This window comes from Gekko japonicus, unplaced genomic scaffold, assembly GCF_001447785.1.
Source record: "Gekko japonicus isolate JY-2015 unplaced genomic scaffold, Gekko_japonicus_V1.1 scaffold71, whole genome shotgun sequence".
Classification (NCBI taxonomy): Eukaryota; Metazoa; Chordata; class Lepidosauria; order Squamata; family Gekkonidae; genus Gekko; species Gekko japonicus.
In genome coordinates this window covers 1,327,458-1,353,343 of record NW_015164667.1, presented here as the reverse complement: position 1 = coordinate 1,353,343, position 25,886 = coordinate 1,327,458, and the positions used below count along the sequence as shown (strand labels likewise).

The window sequence follows — 25,886 nt, the reverse complement described above, 5'->3', positions numbered from 1 at the left end:
CCTCCCGTCACTTCCGGGTGACGTGCATGCGGTGTGTGCGCGCTTCACGCACGCACAACACGCCGGCCAGGAGCCCCCCGCTCCTGGCGAAGATAGACTTGGCAACCCTAGTAGTGAAAAGCACACACAAAATGTCCTCTGACTCTCTCATTCCTTTAAAGGTACTTTCATTTTCCTGTTCTCTCTTGGTCTTTTTCTTTACTTCTTTTCTTCTCATTTTCCAAATGTTTCTGTCTCTTTCTTCTTGCCTTTACTTCACCAACTTGCCTGTCTGCCTGTCTCGTTCTCTGTTCATTCTCATACCAATATCATATATTGATAAACACAGGAATTTTTCTCTTTTTTGCAAAAGAGGTGCCGGAACTCTCAAGAAGGAAATGAAGTTTTCAAACTGTATACTGAAAGCTCACAAACTTTTAAACATTTTAAAAAGAATTTTGCCAAAGAGGGTCTGGAACTCCATTCTGGCACATTCCTCCAGAAAAAAAGCACTGGCTAAAGTATGAAATTGTAACTTGGATTCTATTCTGAATGTAGCATGAGTTCCACCCATGGAGTGCCATTTTGTTGCCTTCCCCCTTCTACTACAGCCCATAATGTTCCTCAAATGCTGCTCCTCCCAGGGAACAGGGAAACCCTTGATGGATCCAACCCTATAAGGGGTTGGAGTACCTTTCCCATGAAAAAAGGTTGAAGTCTGGGACTTTTTAGTTTAGAAAAGAGATAGGATTGCCAGGTCTCTTTGCAGCAGAGGAAGAAGTTCCCAGTCCGGGACTTTCATGTGTACACCAACACATGCCAAGAGTCCCTGCAAGAAGAGCTGCCAACTCTGTGTTTGGAAATTCCTGGGGATTTGGGAGTAGAGCTTGAAGAGGGCAGATTTGGGATATTATACCTCAGCAGGGTAGAATACTACAGAGAGTGTTCCCTCTCAGCTGAGTTTGTGTGAGCTAGCTCACAGTTTTTTAGCCTCCAGCTCACACATATTTGTCTTAGATCAGGAAAGATGGCTCCAGAGCAAACTAATTTATGCAGTGGCCAAATTGCTCGCTCACTTTAATGCCAGTAGTTCACGAAGTAGAATTTTTACTCACAAGACTCCACAGCTTTGAGGGAGCATTGAACATGATAGAGGTTTATAAAATTATGCATGGGTTAAGAGAGTATGGACAGAGACTATTTTTTCTCCCTCTTCCAAAATACTAGAACTCAAGGGCATCCAATGAAATTGATGGGCAATAGATTCAGGATGGACAAAAGTAAATACTCCTTTACACAAGTGATTAAAATGTGGAATTTGCTGCCAGGGTATGTAGTAATGGCCACAGGCACAGATGACTTTAAAAGGAAATTAGAGAGATTCACAGAGGATAATCAGTGGTTACCAGCTCTAATGACTAAGGGGAACCTCCATACTCAGAGGCAGTAAACCTCTAAATCCCAGTGCCATGAGGCAATATCAGGGGAAGGTTTCAGCCTCTACCAGTGATGGCGAACCTTTTAGAGACCGAGTGCCCAAACTGCGACCCAAAACACACTTATTTATCGCAAAGTGCCAACACGGGAATTTAACCTGAATACTGAGGTTTTACTTTAGAAAAAACAACTCATGCATTAACTTAAGATGATCCAAACAAAGTAAGGAAAGCAATCCCAAATGCTTTCATTTACTTAAAATTATTTGGCAGAGAATTCGACACTTTAATGATGGTCTGGGCCTGGCTGGGGCGATGGCACGCGTGTCCACAGAGAGGGCTCTGAGTGCCACCTCTGGCACCCGTGCCATAGGTTCGCCACCACTGCCTGAGTCTATGCCCTGTCGTTGGCCCTCCATAGTAACTAGTTGGCCACTGTGTGAGACAGGGTGCTGGACTAGATTGACCACTGGTCTGATCCAGCAAACCCTTCTTACATTTTTATGAACAAACTGAACTGAATCGAAATAAAAACTTCTCTGCACACCTCTAATTCACAGACCATGCTGGACTCCACTCCAACTCCCATAATCTCATTCAAAGATTTTGCCTGCCTTCAAAATGCTGGTCTTGGTTTGGTTCATCAAAAACTCTCCAAAGGGGATAAACATGGAAATCCTGACTGTGGAAATGGCTTTCAAACCAAGGAAAAACCACCCTCATATCAGAGAAGATACAGAGAAGAAATCTCCAAGCTTGAAGGTGAAGCTTCTGTGAAAGATAAGCAATGATTAAATCAGACAATGTACACATGAAGGAAGTTTTGTCTTTTGGGGAGGGGACGGGGAGTTTATAAAATGATTGTGCTGGATGTCAAAGAACATAAGCGAGGAAAAAAAGGGCTTAGAAGCAATGCTCCCTCTAAGCTGTGGAGTCTTGTGAGCAAAAATTCTCCTTGGTGAGCTACTGGCATTAAAGTTGTGAGCAAGCGATTTGGTACGACATAAATCAGTTTGCTCTGGAGCCGTCCTCCCTGAGCTGAGACAAAAATGTGTGAGCCGGAGGGAAAAAAACTGTGAGCTAACTCACACTAACTCAGCTTAGAGGGAACACTGCTTAGAAGGTTATTATGGATGGGAATTTACCTGCAGGTTAACAATGTAACTTTGGGCAAAGATATATTCACTTACTGTTGCTTTTAAATTGCTTTTGCATTTCAGTTTCCCTTTCACAGTTTCTGCATTTGGTAGTTTTATTTAGCCAGTTTAACTCTGGTATTATCAGCTTTAAAAATAAAATAAAGACACAGAGGAAACTATGAAGGCTCCCACACTTCTGTCATTCCACAAACTGTGTAGGACATAGTTATTCAGGAGGGCATTTTTATAAAGATAACAGAACTATATTATAACAAAATGCTTCAGGAAATCACTTCTGTAAAAGGAACAGGACTGTGAACTATACCACTGTATAAAGTATTCATTGGCTGCGGTCACACGGAGCATTAGCCACGCTACAGAGATGGAAGATAGGCGGATTTTCCAGGCGGGATCACACCACAACATCTGGGAAGCGTAGAGCTCCCATGGCTCACCCGAGGCTTCCCGCCGAAGATGCAGCTTAAAAAACTAGTACCTCTGAGGTACTAGTTTCCGGAAACCGCGGGGCAAGGGTGGGCGTCTGATCGCGTTTCCGGTGGTAGGTTGTGGCATCCGGCGCCCGCCCATGTCCTGTTGCTAAAAGGTTTTTTTTCCCAAGTCTCCACGGGATGCGCACAAGCACCCAATGGTGCATGCGCACACTTCGTTTAAAAACAAACAACACAGCCCCCTCCTTTTTTTTCCGTACTCCCCCCCACTCCTGGCTCAGCCTGCTCGAGAGGAACTCTCTGCACCGGGCAGCAGAGGGGGGTGCAGGGGGGGCATGGCGAGAAGGTGGCCCGGCTGAAGCTCCTCCTGTAGGGAACCGGACAGAGGACACAGTTTGCATTCCTCTGCAGCCCTGGAAGGGGTTAAACCTGCGGAGCCTTTTGCTAGAGAGGCCGCTTCTTTGCTGCGCCGCAGGATTGTCCTGTGATTGGTACCTCCCCCCTAACCACGGGACCTCGACGGGACGTCTGATCGTGCAGCCGCGCATTATTTTTCTCTGGGGCAAACAGCCACGCTCCCCCCCCCCGCATTTTCCGGCCGGTGTGACCGGGGCCATTATCTGTTTGCTGTACTGCATTGTTTTATACTTCTGCATTCTGCATTGTTTATCAAACATCAAACACTTTATGCTTTCTTTCAGATTTCTGTAATCCAGGTTCTGTTACATTGTTTATTACATGTTCTATTGATTGTAGTGATTTACACTGTGTAATCCACCTGGAGTCTCAGTGAGTAAGGTGGACTATAAATTTAAAAACAAACACAAGAATTCTAGGAAATGTATGGCGAATGATATGAGCTGAGTGACCACAATTCGACCAGAGCCAGGGCTTTCTTGGCCCTGGTGCCGACCTAGTGGAACTCTCTTCTGAATGACACCTGTGCCCTGCAGGACTTAGTACATTTCCGCAGGGCTTGTAAAACAGAGGTGTTCTGCCAGGCCTACGGTTGAGGACAGCAATGGTTTCCATCTAGCCTTGCCTCCTCCCCTTTCCTCCCCTCCACAGGTCAAGGATACAATCTGCTCTATGTAAGCACCATCTGCTTTGGTGTAGTGGTTAAGTGTGCGGGCTCTAATCTGGGAGAACTGGGTTTGATTCCCCACTCCTCCACTTGTACCTGCTGATGTGACCTTGGGTCAGTCACAAGCTCTGGCACAGCTGTCCTTGAAAAAGAGCAGTTTGTGTCAGAGTTCTCTCAGCCCCACCCACCTCACAGGGTGTCTGTTGTGGGGAGGGGAAGGGAAAGCAGTTTGTAAGCCGCTCTGAGACTCCAAGTGAAGGGTGGGGTATAAATCCAATCTCCTCCTCCTCCTCTTCTTCTTCTTCTTTCTTCTTCTTCTTTCTTCTTTTGCTACTGTACTGTTTATTATCTATGGTCTTAATTGTTTTCAACTTGATTGTAAATGTTTTATTAGAACTGTTGTTCACTGTCCTTAGCCCTGTTCACAGGGGAAGGCAGTCTAAAAGTCGAATATATAAATAAAATGAACTGCCCCCAAAGCACTGAATTTGTAATAGTTTGCATAATCTGCAGAAAACTCAATTTTTATTTTTTTGATGTCCAGCCATAATATTTACAAAATTAATCCTGCTGATTAGATGAGGCCTGGGAAAGGTTTCCAGTGATATATGGGAAGATGTTCCATTACTTTCAGCTCCAAATTTTGACTCACCCTCAGTTTCAGATGTCTGGTCTCTTTCTGTCACAGTCCCCTCTATCACCCATCCATTCTTCCTCTGTGATCATATTATTTAGCAGGCAGGGCTGAGGATCTAAACTGACATGGAAGTTGAGCTTGTGTTTCATAAACCACCATGGTGCAGATCTGGGATACCAGCCTTAAAAAAATTCTGAACAGCCAATTCACTGGGCAGATTTGTGTAAGTCACTCAATCACGGCGTAAACTATTTTACTAAGCTGCTTTGATGACATCGTAACAAAATTTGTGGTAGGGTAAGAGCTTCTGTGAGTCACTCATGACAGCTTATACCCTGTCACAAATTTGGTTAATTGCAGATGATTTTACTGTGGTTAGTCTTTAAGGTGCAACTGGACTCTTGCTCTTTTCTACTAATACCAAATTGACGATTAAAAAGAATGAAAAGGTATGTGTCAAGTTGGAAACAAGAGGAAGCTAGAAATGACTTTAGCTCTGCCCTTCCACATCCCTTCCCCAGAGGTCACAAACTCACAACAACTGTAGTAAGTAACAATTATGCATACTTTATCTGATCATTCAGATCAGTTGATCAAAACTGATTTTCTTTCCACAGTGCCCTAAGGATTGCAGTGTAACTGTACTCCTAATCTATCATCAAAGAAGCTTTGTAAAAGTTCTCATTTCTACTGCTACAGACAAACATGGCTACCCATCTCAATCAATTGTCCTAATTTTTGTATCCTGAATGCAAATTTCTGCTGTTTGTCAAACCAAGAAGTCAAACTAGGCTAGTCCCTGGTGCTGGCATTTTATTATCCTGTGATAAAAAAAAAATTAGACTTAAAAAGCAGCTGTTAAGTAATCTATAATGCAAATAACTGCTCACCACCATCCTGCAAAGAGAGTATGATGGTAATCAATAGCTCATCAATGACTCAGGGAAAGTGGCTTGGGTCATAAATGCAGACTGTCACAGTGCTGCACCCACTCATTATTGTCTGTCTGACCCCTGCAATTAAGGCTCTCTCAACAGTAGTTGAGACAGAGGCTATAGTTAGTTTGCTCTTTGCTCTTTTATACCTTCATATGTAAATGGGGGGGGAGGGAAGAACAAGGATGGAACTGATTGGTTTTTCTTCACCTAAAGGAATTTGTGTTAAACGCTGAATATTTATCTCAGGGTACACTGAGATTTTTGTTTTTCTGAAGCAAATTTCCAGGTCCCATTTCCTTTCATGTTTGTTTACTGTACATGTACTCACTGTGTATGCATTGACTGCACATGTACACATGTCTTACAATCATACATATGTTATTTCCACACACATACTGATGTATAGGTAACCTGGACCCTGGATTTTGGGGTACTGGTCCCCAGGTAAAAATGTGGAATGTATGAGCATTTAGATGTTTGCACAAACAACTGCTCTCATTGTATGAAGGCACATGCATACAACATAACCCATGACAAGTCATATAGGTTTTGCTCAAATAGTATCCTGCAAAATGCCATCAGTGACAAATACAATTAAGAAAGAGTCAAAATCCCAAAGCTCTACTCAGGTCAATCTGATTTACAATAGCAATTTTGGAGAATACCTGCCAACCCTCTTTTGCCTGTACAAATAAATTTTCAGTTATCTTCAGTCATATAATAATTAATTGACTGATGTACAAAATTAACAGCAGCTCTGTACTAAATAGACTGGCTGTATATCATTTTGTGGTTTCTTTTCTAGCTGCCTTACAAAAATGGAATTGAGGTGGTGGAAAGTGCCATCAAGTGCCTCCTATTACTTATATTTCTATCTTTCTCATTGAAACACAAGGCTGATTACTCAGTATAACTCAATGCAATTAAAAGGAATGAATCAATGTATCACCACCCAGCAAACACAGTTGAGCAAGACACTTAAAATGATGACTCAAACAGCTGAGAAGGTGAAAGAAGTGGACGCCACTGCACAAAAGGTGAAGAAGAAAGTACAAAAGCTGGAAAAGAAGCAAATCTCCACGGAAGACCAGCTGTTACAACTACAAATGGAAAAAGCTAATTTGATTCTTCGCTTTCAGGGCCTTCCAGAGACTAAAGGAGAGGATCTGAAGGAGAAGATGAGTGAATTATTGGCCCCAATGACAGAGATGAAGGCGGAATCTTTGCTGAGCAATATGGATGTGGCCTACAGGTCATATTTAGGATATATAAAGAAAAACAATCTGCCTGGGGAAATAGTGATAAGATTCTTGAAGAGATGTGTGAGGGATGCAATCTTGAAAGTGGCATCTGAAATAAGACAAAGGAGAAGAAGTACAAAGATTGAATTCTTTTTCTCCAGACAAACTCAATTGGATACAGATGGCTAACACCAGAAGACGTGATCTTCAAAAACAAGGATAAAAAGGAAAAGATTGACTCTGTTCAGAAAGCACGGGAATTTTTGAGAGTCCAGATGGGAGAGCCAGAGGAGGAAGAAAAAGAAGGGATGGGCAGTAAGTCCAGCGGCAAGCTGGACTCGAGGTCTTCCAGAGAGGACTCTCTATCAGAGAAAGGGGCAGCTGCCCCTAAAAGTCCTTATAAACTGTGGAAGAGACTGGGCAAGGGGAAATGAAGGCTGAAGGACTCTGAATTGTGCCTTTGAATTTTTTTTATATATATATACTAGATGCTTAGGGGTCTTTCGGGTTAACAGTGATAGTTAAGATATGAAAAAGATAATACTATAGTTGAATCAATTCATAATGGGATTAGCGTGATTGAGAGAAAACGCGTGCCAAGCTAACTAGATGATCTCCTCTCTTGGGTTTTTAGATAGTAGTGGGTATCTTTTCTTTATCCCTTAATGTAGTCTCCTTCCCTATTTCTGTTGTAGTTTGTAGTCTTTATAAAAATGCAATTAAAAAATCCCCTCCGGGGGGCCAAAAAGAAAAAAGGGGGGGGGAAAGGATGAGACATATGATGAGTTTAATAGGATTGGAATTGCAGAAATCTGAAACAAAGCAGAAGTAAAGCATAGTATTAAACATGACACGGTAAACAGAGCATGGTAAACAAGCAGTAAATGGTATTATAAGAAGAGTTGGTTTTATACCCCGCCCTTCAGTACCCGAAGGAGTCTCAGAGTGGCTTACAATCACCTTCCCCTCCTCTCTCCACAATAGACACCCTGTGAGGTAGGTGGGTTAGAGGGAGCTCTGAGAGAGCCCTGATTGACCCAAGGTCACCCAGCTGGCTTCATGTGGAGAAGGAGTGGGGAGTCAAACGTGGTTCTCCAGATTAGGGTCTTGCCACTCTTAACCACTACACCAAACTGGCTCTCAGTAAAATGCACTGACAACGAGATAATGTATACAGCAACAGATAAGACATACTATACACAGCAGTAAAGTCTACAGACCTGTTCAATTCCTTGAAACATCTCCTGAACCATTCTGGTATAATATAGCCCTATCACCTTCTTAATAATTCTGGTTTACTTAGATTGTAATGCAAAGATACAAGGATGTATTTTATTTCCCGGTCTCTTCAATCTGAATGCAGAACATATCATAAGGAAAGATGGATTAGATTTAGATGAAGGTAGAATAAAAATTGGTGGAAAGAACATTAATAATTTGAGATATGCCAATAACACCACTTTACTGGCAGAAAATAATAAGGATTTGAAAGGACTATTGCTGAAGGTTAAAGCAGAAAGTGCCAAAGCAGGATTACAGTGGAAAATCAAACTGGGGGAGTACACAATTTAAAGGCTGACAATGAAGAAACTGAAATTGTTCAAATTTTCTATTCATTGGCACCATCATCAAACAAATGGGTAACCGTACCTAAGAAATCAGAAGGAGATTGAGACTGGGAAGAGCAGCCATGAAGCAGCTAGAAAAGATTCTTAAGTGTAAGGGTGTGTCACTAGTGACTAAGATCAAGTTAATTTATGTCACACTCTTCTCCATTACTATGTATGGGTGTGAAAGTCAGACAATGAAGAAAGCTGACAGAAAGAAAGCTGATTAATTTGAAATGTGGTGTTGGAGGAGAGTTTTATGGATACCTCAGATCACCAAAAAGACAAATAAGTGGGTTCTCTCCCTAGAAATTAATATGACTAAAATGAGGCGATCATATCTTGGTCACATTATGCGAAGACAAGGGTCACTGGAAAAGACAATAATGCTACAAAAAGTTGAAGGCAGGAGGAAAAGAAGAAGACCCAACATGAGACTGATTGACGGTATAAAGCAAGCAACGGTCCTCAGTTTGCAAGACCTGAGCAAGGCTGTTAATGATAGGACGTTTTGGAAGTCATTAATTCATAGGGTTGCAATAAACTGGAAGCGACTTGACAACACACACACACACACACACGCACAGATTGTAGAAAGCCAGAAGCATGGGAACCTTCCTGACCTTCTCAGACAGGGCATTCCACAAGACGGAGGCCACAACAGAGAATGTAGGTGTATGGGCAGCTGTTGACGTTCCCCATTTGCAAGGCAAGAACCTGCAGAAGACCCCGCTCAGATAAGCAAAGTTGTTAATCATCATTATGTTGATGACATGAAAGTGTTGTTAAAAACTGGCAACCTAATGGATATATACTTCATAAATGAAACATTGAACTTACCTGAAGGTTTTTCCTTTCAGTGAGGCAAAGACATCCAAACTGGTTAAGTTACACCTCCTCTCGCTCCAGGCAGGGCTATGCAGATTTTGTATGACTCTCCTGGGACAAAGTGAGGCTGCCCTTCCAGTCATCAAATAGCCCAGCTCCAAAGACATCATCCTCACTTAAATCCTTTGTCTTTTTTGTGGTGGAGAAAATTGGATGACTGCCCCACTGAAGAGAAGAAACCTTCAGGTAAGTCCAATGTTTCATTCTTCAATGGGGGAAGTAATCCAAACAGGTTATGTAACCAAGCTAAGTAAAGCGATGGAGAACTGCAGCATCCTTTCAGTCCAACACTTGTGGAAAGACTCTCTTCCCAAACGTGGCCTCAGCAGAGTTCAGCTGGTCAATTCTGTAGTGCCTTACAAAAGTAGAAAAAGATTATCAGGTTGCTGCCCTACAGATCTCATCAACTGGAGCTCTGGTAGCAAAAGCGACCGATGCTGGTGGAATGTGCGGTAATGTTCTGAGGTACCTTATGACCCAGGATTTCGTATGCCTTGCGAATACAAAGCTTAACCAAAAGGGCAATAGTCAGTTTAGGTACCTTTCCCCCCAGGTTTGCCATGCTGTGTGACACAAAAAGCTCATCTGTCAGAGATGTAGTTCTGTTAATGTATATATGCAGAGCCCTGCAAACATCTAGTTTGTGCCACTCTTTTTCTTTGGGATGTGATGGTCTGGGGCAGAACGAAGGAAGGACCAACTGCCGATTTAAATGATAGGCTGAGTTAAATTTTGGTATAAAGGACAGATCCATTTTTAGAACCACAGAATCTTTAGTGAAGGCACACAACTCCTTTCTAAAAGATAAGGCCCCCAGCTCTGCAATTCATCTAGCAGAGGTAACTGCAATGAGGAAGGCAAATTTCCAAGACAGAATCTTTAATTTTACAGATTTTAATGGCTCAAAAGGCATCTTTGTCAGAACCTGCAAAACTTTAGATAAACTCCAGGTCAGGAATCCGTCTTTCACAGGTGGGGCTAGCTGTATAGTACCTTTCAAAAATTGTCTGACATTTATTAGCCGAGATGCTACCCAGGCCTGTTTCCACCCCTCATTCAAGGAAGGCAATCACATCCATATGGGATGGTTTCAGTGGGTCTACCATTTTCTTAATGGCCCATTTTAAAGGCAGACCAGTTATACTTATAAATATGCCTGGTCGCTGGCCTCCTTTCTTGGACCATAATGTCCACAATTACTTTTGGGAAGCCCGAGCTCTCTAGGTCTGCCTGGGGCAGTCATCCAATTTTCTCCATGCTGTTAACTGGATCCATTCCGGATCTGGGTGTAGGATGGGCCCCTGATTCAGGAGGTCCTTCCTGGGAGGAAGCTGCCACTACTGAGCTCTTCACCAGTTCTGAAAACCATGATCATGTTGGGCAGAATAGTGCAATGAAAATCACCTCATCTCTCTCTTCGTATTTTGCTCAGCACCCTGCTGATCAGAGAAGTCAGAGGGAAGGTATATAGGTACCCAAGTAGCAGCTGGTGAAAGAGAGTGTTGTCGCCCTCTGCTTGGGGCTTGAAGTACCCCGATAGGAATCTTGGTACCTGTTGGTTGGTCGATGATGCAAAGAGGTCCATTATTGGAGTTCCATAGTGAGTTGTGAGTTCTCAAAAGGTGTTCCTGTTCAGAGACAATTCTCCCTGGTCTATATCCTCCCGACTCAGGCAGATCTTGCACATATTATCTGAACTGAATGCACCCCCGAAAATGGCCCATTTGGGCCCCTTTCAGGCTGCTGCGGGCCGGATCAGATTCTCTGATCTGAATCGGCTTCCCGCAGTTCGGCCCCATTATATCCTATGGGCCATTGAAGTCAATGGCAAAACATAGGGTATATTCTGGGGGCTGGAGGGGAGGGAGTTTGAGGGAGAGGCTCCAAAATCGCAGAGTAGCTGCTGGAGCCTCTCCCCAAGATATCCGCCATGTTTCAGGAACATTGAACCAGGGGGTCCAATTCTACAGGCCCGCAAACAGGTTGCCCCCATTCCCTCCATTGTTCTCTATAGTGGGAAAAAAGCAATGCCGCTAGGACTTCACATGCGAGAGGCGGAATTTGCCCCTACGAGTCCAAGGCCACCACCTCGGGGCTCAGGGAGGCAGGGGAACGTTCCCCCCCCACGGTTGCCCAACTGATGGCTGGTGGGAGCAGGGGGCGGGGCTTATGTGCCCACCCTCTGGGTTCCTGACTGGTGGGCGCTCTGGCAGGAACCGAGGCCTGGGGCCACCCCAAATGAGATATCCCCACACCTGCTTCTTGTGGTTAGTTTTCTCACAATGTGAACAGGTTTGTTAAATGAGGAAACCTTTCAGGATGCATCCTGAAAGCAAGCAAGCATCCACATTTGCTATGGGTGTAGACACATTGAATTTTTCTCTCTCAAAAAAAGCACACATGATTTAAAAGATTTTAAAGATATACCCACATATGAAGTTATATACATTATTCAGTAACTAAAAATAGCTTTAAAGAACTGGGAACTATCTTGCAGAGATCCCTAATGCAACAGATATTGGGTAATGTCGGTGTTTCTGTGTCCTGTTCCCAGAAAGATTAACACAACAGGAGCAACACGTGGACGGGAACACTACCCGGTTTCTCTGTACCAGCAGGTCTGGCACAATCTCTGTTTAGGGGAAACAGAAGGAGGGGGGTGGGGGAGGTTCTTGCCTTTTCAGCTCGAACGCCCGGGTTTCTCTTTCTCTCTCCCTCGCTCCCTCCCTCTCTCTTGTGCGGTGGGGGGCTTTGAAAAGTGAGAGTCCGTTGCAGTCCCCCCCCCCCGCTCCAGTGCGATTTTCTCTGGCTTTTCGGATCTCCCCGCCCCCAAGTGCAGCCCGGGGCATCTCTTCTCCGGAGAGCCGCTGGCTGCAGGCGGGCAATACAGCGGCTGTGCGGCTGGCCGTTGCATCGAGAGCTTTTCCTCCACCAGCAGCCGCCATAACTGCGGGGCAACCCAAACTTGTTACACACTGGCACCAACTCCTCCTCCTTCGGTCGCTGCCGCTGCTGCTCCTGCCACCGCCCCCATTTCCATTCCCATCAGCGGCTGCAGGCTGCGCAACCGGGTCCGCTTAACCTACTCCCGGGGAGGGGAGGGGGAGGACCCGAAAAGCGACTGGAGAAGTTGGAGGACGCCAGGCTAGCAGGTAAGCGGCTTCGCGGGGCGCATGCTAGCCGCAGCGTCCCTCTTTCTGCGTGCTGCAGAGAAAGGACTGGGCGCGCTGAAGGAGGCGGCTCCTGCTGCAGCCCTTCGGATTGCTCTCTCGTGGCGGGATCTTGGACCCAGCATCTGCCTTGCAGGTTGGGGTTTGCTGCAGAAATGGGTCTCGTCGTTGCGGGGGGGGGGTGTTGCGGCTTCTTCCCGCGGCGAGGGCTGGTGGTGGAATGTGAAGGAGGTTGGGGGCGCCTGGAGGGAGAGACGGGGACGGCGGCTGGTTGGTGGGAGGGGAGAGCGCTGCGTCTGGGGTCGGAAAATAGCCCACAGATCGTGATCAGAAATAACGTGCTGCTGGGTTGCTAGCAGGCTAGCCTTTCCGGAGAGACCTTGCCGAGGCGTGGGGGGTGATTTGTGGTGTGCTTGCTAAGGGAACCAGCGGTCTTCTCGGGGGCTCTCGTCGCCTGACAATCGAGGGCGAGTCGCAAAGAAGCCTGCTCTGGTAGCGGGTGCCTCGGTCCCCTCCTCGCCCGTCGAAGGCTTTGCGGCTTGTGGTGTTCTGCAGGGGGTTCCTCCCCTAGGTTTTTTTTTTGGGGGGGGGCGACTAAGGAGACCCTTCAACTGATAGCAAAACCATTCCTCGGTGCTGGCGTCTTAAGGACGGGGTTGTGTCTTCTGGGGAGAAAAGGACAGCGGGGTATACGTGTAGTTTTGCGGGCGGCTTGTTTGCTCGCGGGAGACTGCATTTTGCATTTCACGGTTTATTTCTCTACGCTCCTTCGCAATAAAGCAGCAGCAGTAGCAGCCGCCGCCACCGCCTCCATTCGCAGTTTACTAGTAGTAAGGGCTGGTGAAGTGACCCAGCTACAGAGTCCAGGCTTTCTTCCTTTGCAACCGGTGTGAATACCTTCACCTGCCTCCATAAACCTACCATAATCTCCCCCTCCCCCCGCAGCCACCCTCTTTATAATCTGATTAACAACAATGTCTTTGTGTGGAGCCTTCAACGGGAGAGGTGTGTTCCTGTGCTGCTCTGTCATGAATTGAGGAATATTTGTGTTCTCCAGCTTGTCACCTGGCTGTTCTTAGACATTTAAAAGACCTTTTCCGCCTTCCGCCTGTATAAGGAGGAGTTTGAGGAAGAAGGGGCTTTTGTGATGAAGAGGATCCTTTGGGGAAAAAATGAACAAATGAATGAAGCAAAAAAATAACCTGTCAAAAATCTTTGAAACTCTTCCCAGGAAGGGGATGCAATATTAGTTGGAGACTGGCATCCAATTTTTTACATACATGAAAAATGCTATAATTGGAATAAAAACATAACTATAATGTTTTTTGTTGATGGACATGAACTCCTGTGATGACCATGGGTTCTCTCAGTGGGGCTATTGAATAACTAGATATTCCACAGAAAGTAGCCCAAAAGAAATCAGGGCAGTTTGACAGGTTGCTAACTTTGCTGTCCAAATCCTGTTTTGAATCTTCCTCCCTGATAGGGCTACTTTCAACTCTTGGAAGTCTTGACAGCTTTTCTGAGGTCCTGGCATCTGGTGTTGTGTTCAGCGGGGGCTGGCAATTTCTGGAGTTGTATTAATAACCTCAGGAAGTTGGGATGAGTTCAGACCTGGAATGCTTGTGTCTGTGTAGCTTCAGGTCACAACCATAGTGTTGGAATTTGCCATCCCAAATAGAGATGGGGATGGTGAGTGGGAACTGGATTGCACCTGTTGTAGCTATTTGCTTGCCTTGAGCTGGGCTCTGGTTATTGCCAGTATAAACATGTAAAAGATATGGGAGTTGGCTTTTGTCCCTTTTCGATAAAAGTAAAACTGCAAGGAGTTCACAGGGGTTATTTTTGATCATAAACTGAACTCTGCATTTAATCCATCTAAAACTTCATTCTGTGTATTTGTGTTTGTTTTAATGCTGAGGCCTTAGTCTCCCCCCCACCCCCGCTCGCCATGTAAATAAACCTAAAAAGAAGTTCTTTGAAGAAGTTAATAGGCTGGAGTGAAATAACATATCCCTTAACAGACCTCATTGCCTTCAGTTGATTATAAATGGAAGGCATGTCTGCTGTCTTGGCATTGTATGAGTAGGGTGATCTGAATCTGATGCTCTCATGTTGTGCATCTTCAATGAATATGTTCAAAGCAGAGTAATGCTACACAATATTTTATACCACAATAGAAGGAATGCACAGCAAAGGGTTTTTTCATGTGGTTAATACTGTAATGTAAGCACTTTCATGCTATGGGATGGGTGGAACATATGAGAACTTTTCTTGAGATTTTGGAAGACTCTCAAAATGTGTTGACTTTGCATTGACACTGCTGGGGTGTCTGGTCTGCCAAGTAGCCTTGGGACAGCCTGGTTGACAGTTCTTCTGTTCCATAACTGTTTCTACTATCATTACTACTACTTATTTGGACGGTACAGCCTCCCCTTAAATTAAAGGGTTCACACTAGATTTACAAGTATATGGGGCAACCCTTCCTCACTGCAAGGCTCTATTTGTCTTGTAGTCTAGCAGTTGTTCTTAGTTCCAATATATTTTCTTTACTGTGAAAGTTATGTTCAGAGTAAATTTCCAGATTAAACTAGTATTTTGAACTGGTTGTGGATTTCTGATTGGGTTGGACATGTAATTTCTAGGATGTCTATATTTCACTTTTAGAAGAGCATCTGCAAGGTTAGAGTAATTAATTCAGCACTTTGGATAACTAACTTGTACTTTGCATGGCAGGATGAGTCAGTCGTGGACCCTTGCCCATGTAATACTCTGTTCAAGAAACTATAGATCATTGTATGGAGAAGACATCAAGAAGACTGAACTGTTGTTAATGTCTGCTAGTGGTACTTTTTTGACATCTCTCGTATTTTAAGTTTTAAGAGTTTTCTGTTAGGTCAACTACAAGATTTAATATATGAATGAAGTGTAACTGCACTGCACTGGTGCTGAAGTTCTGCAGAATACCATGCAATTACAAAAAAACCCAAACCCTGGTGCTTTTCTCTCATATTCTTACTGTTTTATGTTGTTGAAATTTTGTTCAGTTAATCTTTTCTATTCATTTTCACATTATCACTCCTTTATCTCCTCTTTTTGTCTCTGAATTTGAGATGTCGCTTTTCTTTTTTTGCATCACCTTTTCTTCATCTGTTGTTCTGTGTTATTTTAATGTTCATTTTGACTGTTCTCTGGCCCAACTACTCAATGTGTGATTTCCATTTATTTAAACTGTTGTTGTTAATGTTCCCATCCATTGAGCTGACCATACTCTTGATCTCTTCTGTGTGTTCTCCATTATCTTTATTAGCTGTCCCTTTTACTTCCTCTAATCACTTTCTTTGCTATTTCACCCTTTTTTATTCTCAACTTTTCCAGTTAAGATATCTACTTTGATTATCAGTCAGTTAATACTGATTCTTTCACACATTACTCTCCTCCTAGCCTTTATTCTGTTTTGTCCTTTTGATTCTTCCGCAACTCTGATTGTCATTAGTACTCAAGTCTCTTTGCTCATCCAGCTCTGTGCTATCAACAGCCTCTTCGTATTCTACCTCAGTTAACTTTTTTTCTTTGTTGTTTTTTGCTCCTGTCCTCATGCTGTGAAGAGTGCACTCTGATCTTGTTAATATCATATTTATGTTTTGTTCTTTTCTCATCTGGTTTTGTTTTCTTCTAAAGAAATTAAGTTTGTTTTGTTATTATTCTACCTGTATTTGTTCTACTTTTAATCCATTTACTACCCATCTTTTTCTCCATGTTCAGTTTTGTGAGTAATACTTCTACTTGTGTTTCCCTTTTTGTCTTCTAATTATTATACTGGTATTATACTGGATCTATGCCTTTTTATGCATTTAGATTATCTTGTTCTCTCTTCTTTTAAACTGACTATTTATATGCTTGATCATCTTCCAGTCTTCTTATTCATTGTTCTTACTGGCATATTTTTTAAAAAATGTTTTGTTTTCAACATACAGTCAAGGCACTTCCCACTCTGTTTTAGTGTTTACTGTTTTTGCTATATACATTGCTGTTTCATATTCTGAAAAAATCTTCTCTTGATCCTCTTTCATTGTCTAATTATCATTCTTTCTCTGTTATCTTTTCCTTTTAAAGTTGTTGGACGTCTTATTGTGACATTGTCACAATTTTCCTTCTGCAAATCCATTATTAACTCCTTTTCAGTATTCTGTTTTCATTCATGGAGCCTCACTGAATCTGCTTTTGCATTTTCAGTGGTCTCTTGCTAAGTAATAACGGCAATTCTTTTTATTACTTTATTTTCAGCTTTCAGTGCTATTACTATTCTTCTCTTTGGACCCGTTTTCCTGGTTTCCACCTAATCTTCTGTTTCTGTTAATGGTCATTTTGCCTTTTTAAAGCCTATTTCTGCTGGAGTACTTCAAGGTTCTGTCTTGAGCCCTTTTCTCCTTGTTTCCTTTTTTTGATCCTGTGATTTGCTCTTTTATCATCCATTGTAACTTCTGTTCTTCTTCTGATACATCTTATTTTCCCCTTCCAGTAGGTATACTTGTCATTGTTCTTTCTGGCTGGATGTCTCCTTGTTATTGGAGCTGAATTTATCCCACAAGCAGGATAAATTCAGCCAACCATCAACCTGTCGTTATCTGCCCCTCTGATTTCAGCTTTCCATCTCCTCTCCCCTCCCTCCTGAAAAGCAGTTGTAATTGATCTCCAGCCCTCACCTGGAGATTGGCAACAATGGTTCCCCAGGAGGGAATGACTGGTTTGGAGGGTGGAGTCTATGGCATTGTACCTGTCTGAGGTCCCACCCCTCCTCAAACCTCACCCTCTCCAGGCTCCATCCCTCAAATCTCCAGGAATTTCCCAATCTGGAGTTGGCAACCCTTGTCAGGACTGGCCCCAATGAGTTCCCCACAAAGCCTTGGAAAGGGCTCCATTCCTTTGTTTTTTTACTGACAAAACCAAGTTTAGTTGCCCAGCAGTAGCCACTGAGGGAAAAGTTAGTCCCTCCCACAGGAGCCAAGCAGAAGGGACCAGTGACTGACAGGGACCAGTGACTGACAGGGACCAGTGGCTGAGGAGGCAGGGGGTGGGGAAGAGAAGTGGACCCAGCACCCAGCCAATGGTACGCAATTACTCTTGAGTGGCGGTTGATGGGGCCAATGGCTGATAGAGCGCACTGCACAGCCAGTGGGAGAGTTAGAAATGGCCAATACGTAAGGGAATTATTATATTAAGATTATATGTAATTCTCACTACAGCCCCATCCATGGATACTTAAATTCAGAGACTGGAGTAGTAAACAGACAAGACAAATATTTCTGCAAACCTGAGAAAAGGCCCAGGTTTGCTAAACGGTCTGAAATCTAAGATACATTGGGGGTTAAATCCAGAAGCAGCACCTGTACTTTAAAGAAAAGAATGCCCTCTGAGACCTAAGTGGCCATTGTGGGGATGTTAAGCAACCACAACAACCTTTCCATCCTTGGTTTCTGTCAGTAAAACGCAGGAGGAGTATCCTTTCCAGGGCAGTTTTGGTCTGTAAGCCTACACCTGTTCCCCTCCCTCCTACCCTGCAGTCACTCATTGGGGGCAGGCCCAGCAGCTACCATGCAATAAGCACAATTCATCCAGGTGCGATGGTGGCTCCCAGCTGACCAGCTCCATAGCCAGGAATTTTGGGTGGAGGGGGTGCTGTGGGGGTGCTAATTAAATTAAATTAAACTAAAATAAAGAGCCTACTGACCTTATTTTAGAGCAGAGGCGTTAAACTCATTTGTTATGAGGGCTGGATCTGACATAAATGTAACTTTGTTGGGCTGGGCCATGCGTGCTATAAAATGTAACACAAGGTACCAGAGATATAAACTTTACAAAGATGATTTCAGATACCCAATGTCAATACCAGGCATGATTGGATTAGGTGTGATATGCAGAGGCGAAGTAGGTGTAGAGATATCAGCATTGGTAATGAGACAGGAAACCTAGGTCTCAGTTCCATCCAGGAGGATTCAGTCCAGGAGGATGCAAAGAATAAATGGACATAAGTCTTGGTATTAGAAACCATAACAGTTGCTGACCTAAGAGTAGCAGTGCTCTTACAAAGGAATTTCAAGGGGCTGCTGAATTGCATCCTCCTGGACTGAATTGAGACCTAGTTTTCCTGTCTCATTACCAATGTGTGCTGTTATTTGGCATCTGAAATCACTCCACTTTCCAAGATATAAGGACCAATCCAAGTGTTCTTATTCCTAATCAGGGTCTTTTTGAAAGAGAATAAATCCAGATAGAACAGAGTAATCCAATCATTTAAAAAAACTTTTCAGAATAAGCCCAAATAATTTCTTCAGTGTACATTGTGCTTGTCAAAAGAATCCACCCACCCACCCACCCTCTAAAGAAGTGTGCTTGCACACAAAAAGCTTATACCTGGAATAAAATGTTGTTGGTCTTAATGCTGGGACTCCATTTTATTTTTTCTCTGTCTTTCCTCCCCACCCCCCCAAAAAAGAGCAGCCCCGGAGAAGAAAGCAGAAGCGCTCTCTCTCTCTCTCTCTCTCTCTCTCTCTCTCTCTCTCTCTCTCTCTCTCAGTGTGTGTGTGGGGGGGGAGGCAAGAGGCAGGAAACATGAAGCAAAGAGTCATTGAGAGAGCTGGGGGAAAGCAAGCTAGGGTGCGGCTGCAGCAGTAGCCCTGGGAAAGGAAGAAGACGAACACTGCTTGGGGGGTTGGTTTTGAGCCCTGTACGGGCCAGATCTGGCCCACCACCTGCATGTTTGACACCCCTGTTTTAAAGCTTATTTTAGAATTACCCACTGACCTTATTTTAGAGTTTATTTTAGAATCACGCCCCCTCGACCATCATGTTTTTGCAGTTCCACTGCTTCTTTCCTGCTTTCATTTCCCCTCTCCTGCATGCTCTGAGAGCCCCAGTCTGGACAGAATTGGCGGCCGTGGCCCAAGACTCCACGCCTAGCTTCTCTTCTCACAGCCGTGTGAAGTCCTCCTGGGCCAGGCTGAACCTATGCCCTTGCAGAGCCCTGAAACCTGGCCCAGGCTCCCACTCTGCCTGGGCAGTGGCTCACTGGCCAGGATGGCAGGGTGCACCGTTGATTGGAGGGAGGCTGCCTGCTTGTTCGCTGTCTGCCCACCAGCCGGCCGCTGTGGAGTTCACCTATGTAGCCCCCCAGCCTCGCAGGGTCATCATGAGTGTGCAGGGCTGGAAGCCAAGGCTTCCTCGCCTCTGAAATTCAGGCCTAGTGGGGCAAGCTCAACTGCCGGCCCTCTTCCTGAACCCGCGGGGGCCCTGGCCGTGGAGGGCGGGTTGTGGGGGGCACTGCAAATTCAATAGGGGGCACCACCCTCAGTGCCCCACTGCTGGCTACAGGCCTGCAGCTGATTTGATGCCTTGGGCCAGTATCTATTTCAGCTTAATCTACCTCTCAGGATGGTTGTGTGGATAAAATGGGAGAAGCGGAGAATGATGTAAGCTGCTCTGGGTCCTCATTGAGGAGAAAGGTGGGGTTTAAATGAAGCAAATAAAGGTAAAGCTGGCGAGTTGAGGGCAAATCAAAAGTTGGTTGGTGAGTGAAAAGGAGAGAAGGAAGCAGGGAAATGGATAGAGTCTGGGGGCTGGCAGGAGAAGAGAGAAAAAATAACATGGAAAAGGAGATATGGGGGAAATGAAGTGATTCTTGCAAGTCCCTGCAGGTTCTCCACGTTATTTCTAATAATATTAGTGTTAGAGTTGATCTGTAATAAGATCTTTGTGAGATCTGAAACATGAATTTCTGTATGCTGCAAGGCTTTAATCATAAATATCTTAGATGGTGGTGGTGTTACGAAAGAGAAGGACTCTGCTGTTGATGGAATCTCCACATGAGTTCAGGTGATCAGTTTTCCCACTATTCTGTTTTATAATCACTGTGTTTGAGATCCATGTAGAGAGCTTGGTAGCACAAGAAAGTCCAGAATACAAACAGTACTGTTGCTACAAAGCTGATCTTCTGAATGAAATGTTCAGAAATGTTTCTGGTTGTCATAACTATACTAGCTTTCAACTATAAGAAAAATACAATATGTACTGTCCCAAATATGAGAGAATGAAACTTTTTTTCCATGAATCAAAAATATAGCATGCCCCCCCTGGATATTGAAAGAGACCATTCTTGTGCTGTGTAGTCACAGATCATGTCTCACTCCCTGATAACGTTTTCAACAAAACAAAAGGTGTTGCAATCTTGAGGCCTTTAAAAAAATGTTGCTCCAGAACATTGTATTCCATTCCTCAGTCAGAGTTTTCTGTTCTTTCCAGCAGTATGCATTGACTGTACAAGTCAGTCGTAGTATACGCAGCATCAGATAACATGAGGCCCGTAGCTAACAAAGACAGCATTAAAGTAGAACAAAGTTTGAGTCCAGTGGCAACCTTAAGACCAGCAAAGTTTAATTCTGGGTATAAGCTTTCCTGTGCATGCACACTTCTTCAGATACCCAGAATTAAACTTTGTTGGTCTTAAAGGTACCACTGGACTCAGACTTCGTTCTGTTGCTTCAGACCAACACGGTTACTCACCTGAATCTAGAATTAAAGTAATTTGACTGAAGACTGGTAGCTAATGCATGAGCCAAATCTAAAGGAGCTTGAAAGCTGTTCAGCAAAATGCTTAACCTGTGGACTACATATGTGACAGTGCATGGATGCAGTTTAGAGCATTGTGTTTCTTTAATTAATGTAACCATCTCTCTTTATTCACTGTGAAATAGGAACTATTTGCCCTTCAAATCGATGCTTACTTGTGGATTATTGGCTGGGAATAGGGTGTGCTCATGCACCGACAGTTGACACACACCAGTGGCCTCAACCACACTGAACTTTGGGATCAAAGTGTGACTAATGGGGTCATTGTATAGATGCTGTTGTTCTTGCAGTTTTCTCAAAACTGATGCAAAAATGTTCCAGCTAGATGTAAGCCAGCTTGAGCTTGGGAAAGAGAAGGTAAATACATTTTTAAAAAATGAATAAACCCAATCCATATGTCAGCTTTGAGTACTAAGTAGTCTTAAGGTATTCCACTTTTAACTCCAACCTGCAACATAAGACTCAGTTTTTTAAAATCTTCCTTGTATTTTGCTTTTTTATACTGCTGTTCCTGGAGGGAGTTCAGGTGGCTCCGGTGATTCTTCTCTCCCTCACAGCAGCGTTTTGAGCCACTGGCCTGTGGGCATCCAGTGAGCTTCATGGCTGAGCAGGGATTTGAACTTGGTTCATTCTTTTGGTTCGCTGTTCATTCTTCATTATTTGTCCTCTCAATGTCTCTGTTTTTGTTTGTTCTTTCTTTCTCTTAAAAACAGCAACAATCAGCCCCGTAGCTATCAACTTTTTGCTCGGGGGGGGGGAATGTTTTGCTCGGGGGGGCCTGCCATTATATGTCTGTGTGGTACTGCCATGCCATTCTCATACTTCTAAATGATAACGTCTAAATAATAACTAAATAATAAATACAAGTGGTTTATTGCACAAAAATGTTTCAGGTTTATAATTTATTATTACAGTAATAGTCGACGTGATTTGGAACGAAATTTTTCTAATTAGCTTTGCAATTCCAACTAGAGAAGCCTGGAACTGAAGCAAGGGCCAGGCCAGGCCCCAGAGCATGCCACACTGGAAACAAAAGCAAGGGAGGCAGATTCAGTGGCAATATCCCCCCCCCATCCCACCTCACAGAAACCAAGACGCTTAGAGCCATTAAGCAGATATGCCACCACTAGGCCAGGAGAAGGCCTGGAGATGGAGGCTTAGCTTAGGGCGGGCAGCAGCCACCAGGACTTATCTCTTTCCTGGACTCTTTTTAAAAACTACCTCTCTTCCCCCATGCACTTGGACTTCTTCTTTGCCTCCACCACCCACAGCTGCCGTTCTGTGGTTGGCTTCATATCCCAAGGCAGCAATTTTGTTGCACCCACCCCCACATCAGAATTCCAACGATGCCCACGGGTCCATGCTGTATAGCACATGAGACTACATTGGAGGAGGGCCCCCCTGCCCCCACATGAGCCCCTCTAGTTTCTACCTGGACTGGAGTCCTGCATGCTGCACACCGGTGGAGGGAGGATGCTGGAAATGCGGCACAAAAATGAGGGGGTAACCAACAAACCCCAGCCAGACAGCCCCACGGAGGATGATGAACTCAGCAGCTGCTTCAGCTTGACTACAACTGGAGCAGAGGAGCGGGTGGGTGGCACACAGGAAAACTCTTCCGAGACTGCTGAGCTGAAGGTGGACAGAAGCTGGGCTGCACTGCTGGGGTCCGACGGAGGAGGAAAAGGGGGAACTACGGCCCGGGGCTGTGCAGGACAGGCAGAAAGGCTCAGGTGCTCTGCTGCTGCAGTTTGCTTGGAGGAAGTGGCATGGCTTAACTTGTATTTCGTGGGCTCTACATCAGTGTTGCTTAGAGCCCGGCCACTGTTCCAAATGCCCAGTGAGAGGTGAGGGTAAAGCAGCCAATGGTCTAAGGTCAGGGCAGGGACTCAGGATCCACTCCTCTTCCTATATTTGTCTCCTCATCCTGCTCCTTTCCTGACCCAGCAGAGTGCCGACATTGACAGGTGGTCGATTTGGGGTGAGGGGGCTGGGGGCAGGGAGGGGGAGCCAAGGATTGGGGGAGGGTCCTGTAAAAACCACAGGGGGAGGCCCCATGGGCCCCGCGGTAGCTACGGGCCTTGTGTTCCTTTTTAAAAAAAATGATATGGTTAAACTGATGTTGCCACCTTTGTTTGAGGCATGGATGAGTTGTTGGTTCTTACCCACTAGTTGAACCACTGTGTTATATTCATCAGTGAGCATACTGAGAACATGTCATGTAAGCGCATCATTAGGCAAGTAGAGGAGAGAAGGAAGCTCTATTCTTTTTTTAAAAACAAAAATTTATTTATAAGGTTATATTATATTGTACAGCCATATACATACAAATTGGTTTATACATTCGGAGTCTTTTACTTAAGGTTATTTCGCCACTATTTGTATACTCTTAACCATCTTTTTTGGAATAAAGTTTCATCTTTTCCATGAATTAACTTAGTTAATTTGTCAATTTCTGCAGTATCCAGCAATTTCCAAACTATTTTCTGTCTAGAGGGTAGTCTGTCCGTTTTCCAATAACGGGCTATCAGTATTCTTGAGGAAGTTAAGATATATGTTAACAAGTATCTGTCTTCTGGCTCATAACAATCTGGAATTATATTTAATAGATATATTTCTGGTAATAAGTCAAGGTTAACATTTAGTATTTCTAATATTATCTTTTTAACAGATCTCCAAAATATTTGCATTTTACCACATTTCCACCACATATGAAAAAAGATTCCAATATTAGTCTTACATTTCCAACAGTTTTTAGACATCGTAGCTGTGCATTTAGCAATTCTATCCTGTGACCAGTACCACCTATGAAACATTTTGTATACATTTTCTTTAAATTATGTTGATCTAAGAAACCTCGTAGTTTTCCATATTTTAGCCCAGTCATCGAAATCTAAACTATATCCTATATCTTGCATCCATGCTATCAAAGATGGTTTGACAAAATCGTCCTGCATATAGTTTTCCAACAAAAATTTATATATCTTTTGAATCATCTTATCGTTGGATGAAAGGCAAATCTTGTCTAATTCATTATTTGCTGTGTAGAAACCTAAAGTTTTATGTTTATTATATATAGATTTCAATTGTGTATTTTCCCACCGTGTCAGGTTTATGTTTAGTGATTGTAATGATTCAAGACTTTTTAGTTTGTTATTTTTGTCTAATAACTTCTCATATGGTTCCTTCTTGTTTTCCGTCAACAAGTTGGGTTTAATAAATGCTTCTAGAGGGGATACCCATCTAGGGGTTTTCATATAATATTTTTCTTTTAGGTTTCGGCAACATTTTATCAAAGCAGTTCTTAATGTGTTGATGGAAGTTCGAGTGTATTTTATCTTTGTTATACCAAACATAAGCATGCCAACCCATTTTAAGATCGTGGCCTTCCAAATGTAAAGTTCTTCTATCTTCTAGTGTTAACCAACTTTTAATCCAAACTGCAGCGGCTGTTTGATAATAAAAATCCCAATTAGGTTTTATCCTGTAAATATTTCAATTTAATTCGTGCTTTTTTGGGATGCCAAATAAATTGCCTAGTGATTTTATCAAGTTCCTCAAAAAGCTGTTTTTCTTTAAAATTGGTATATTTTGAGCTAAAAATAGAAATCGAGGGAGTACGTTCGTTTTTATAGTGGCTATTCTGCCCAATAACAAGAGCTGGATATCTTTCCATTTCAGTTGATCTTTTTAAATTTCTTCTAATAGTTTTTATAATTATTTTCCATTAATGCGCTGTTTCTATTCATCATTACAATACCTAGATATTCAATTTTGTTTGTGATCTCTATCTTTGATGTACTATAAATCTCACCTTTTACTTCTTGAGTACAATTTTTAGTTAGTATTTTTGGTTTTTTAAAGTTTATTTTAAGTCCCACTACTTTCCCATACTTTTGAATTGAATCTAATAACGGTATAATAGATAAGGGGTCTTCTAATATAAACACAAGATCGTCGACGAATGCTTGAAGCTAAAATTCCTCCCCTTTTACTTTCAATCCTCTTATTTGTTCATTATCTCTTACCAGGTCATTTAACGATTCTATTCTTCTGAACTGACCCTTCCTATGTTCAGTAAGAGATTGCAACCTATACAGTTAAGCTAAAAAAAAAAGACATATTGGGGTGTGTCGGAGGCACTTGTTCTGAAATTTTTTGTAAGACTTCAAAAAACTCTGGTCTCATGCCTAAATGTGTTTATTAAGTCCCGTTGAACTTGGTGGACCTTAGTTATATATCCAGACAATGACATTAGGCCATTCTGTATGGACTGTTCAGAAATAATTACACAAGTCTGGCAGATACAGTGTTTTACAGTTTTGTTGCTCACTTTACACCTTCTGAGTTAATGGAAGTTGTCAAAATCCTTAATTCATGGATTAAGGATAAATCCTTAATTTATGGATCCTTAATTTATGGATTAAATTTATTATGTTTGTAAACAAAATTCTGTGCTGGGTAAAGTGCAGTTTTGCTTCTGTTTTCTGCTTAACTCTTGCACATAATGGGTTTGATACCCTGTTGTAACAGCAGGGCAATCTGTAGTGCCGCTTTAACTTTAGCCTCTCTGGTCTGTAGGTAGTTTACCAGTTGCTGGCCCACTGGTTTGGTTTGGAAGGGCTTCCTGCTCAAGTAATTGGGGTGTGCCAATTTGTTTATTTGGGGTCCTCTCATAAGATACACAAGTGAA

General features: G+C 43.3%; 1 long non-coding RNA gene across 1 annotated transcript in view; it reads left to right on the top strand.

Moving 5' to 3' along the window:
• Positions 1-12,226: 12,226 nt before the first annotated feature.
• LOC107108637 overlaps positions 12,227-25,886 on the top strand; it is a 48,478-nt gene continuing 34,818 nt past the window's right edge. The window contains exon 1 of the long non-coding RNA XR_001482447.1: positions 12,227-12,550. This is a non-coding gene — a long non-coding RNA (uncharacterized LOC107108637). The remainder of the gene's footprint in view (positions 12,551-25,886) is intronic.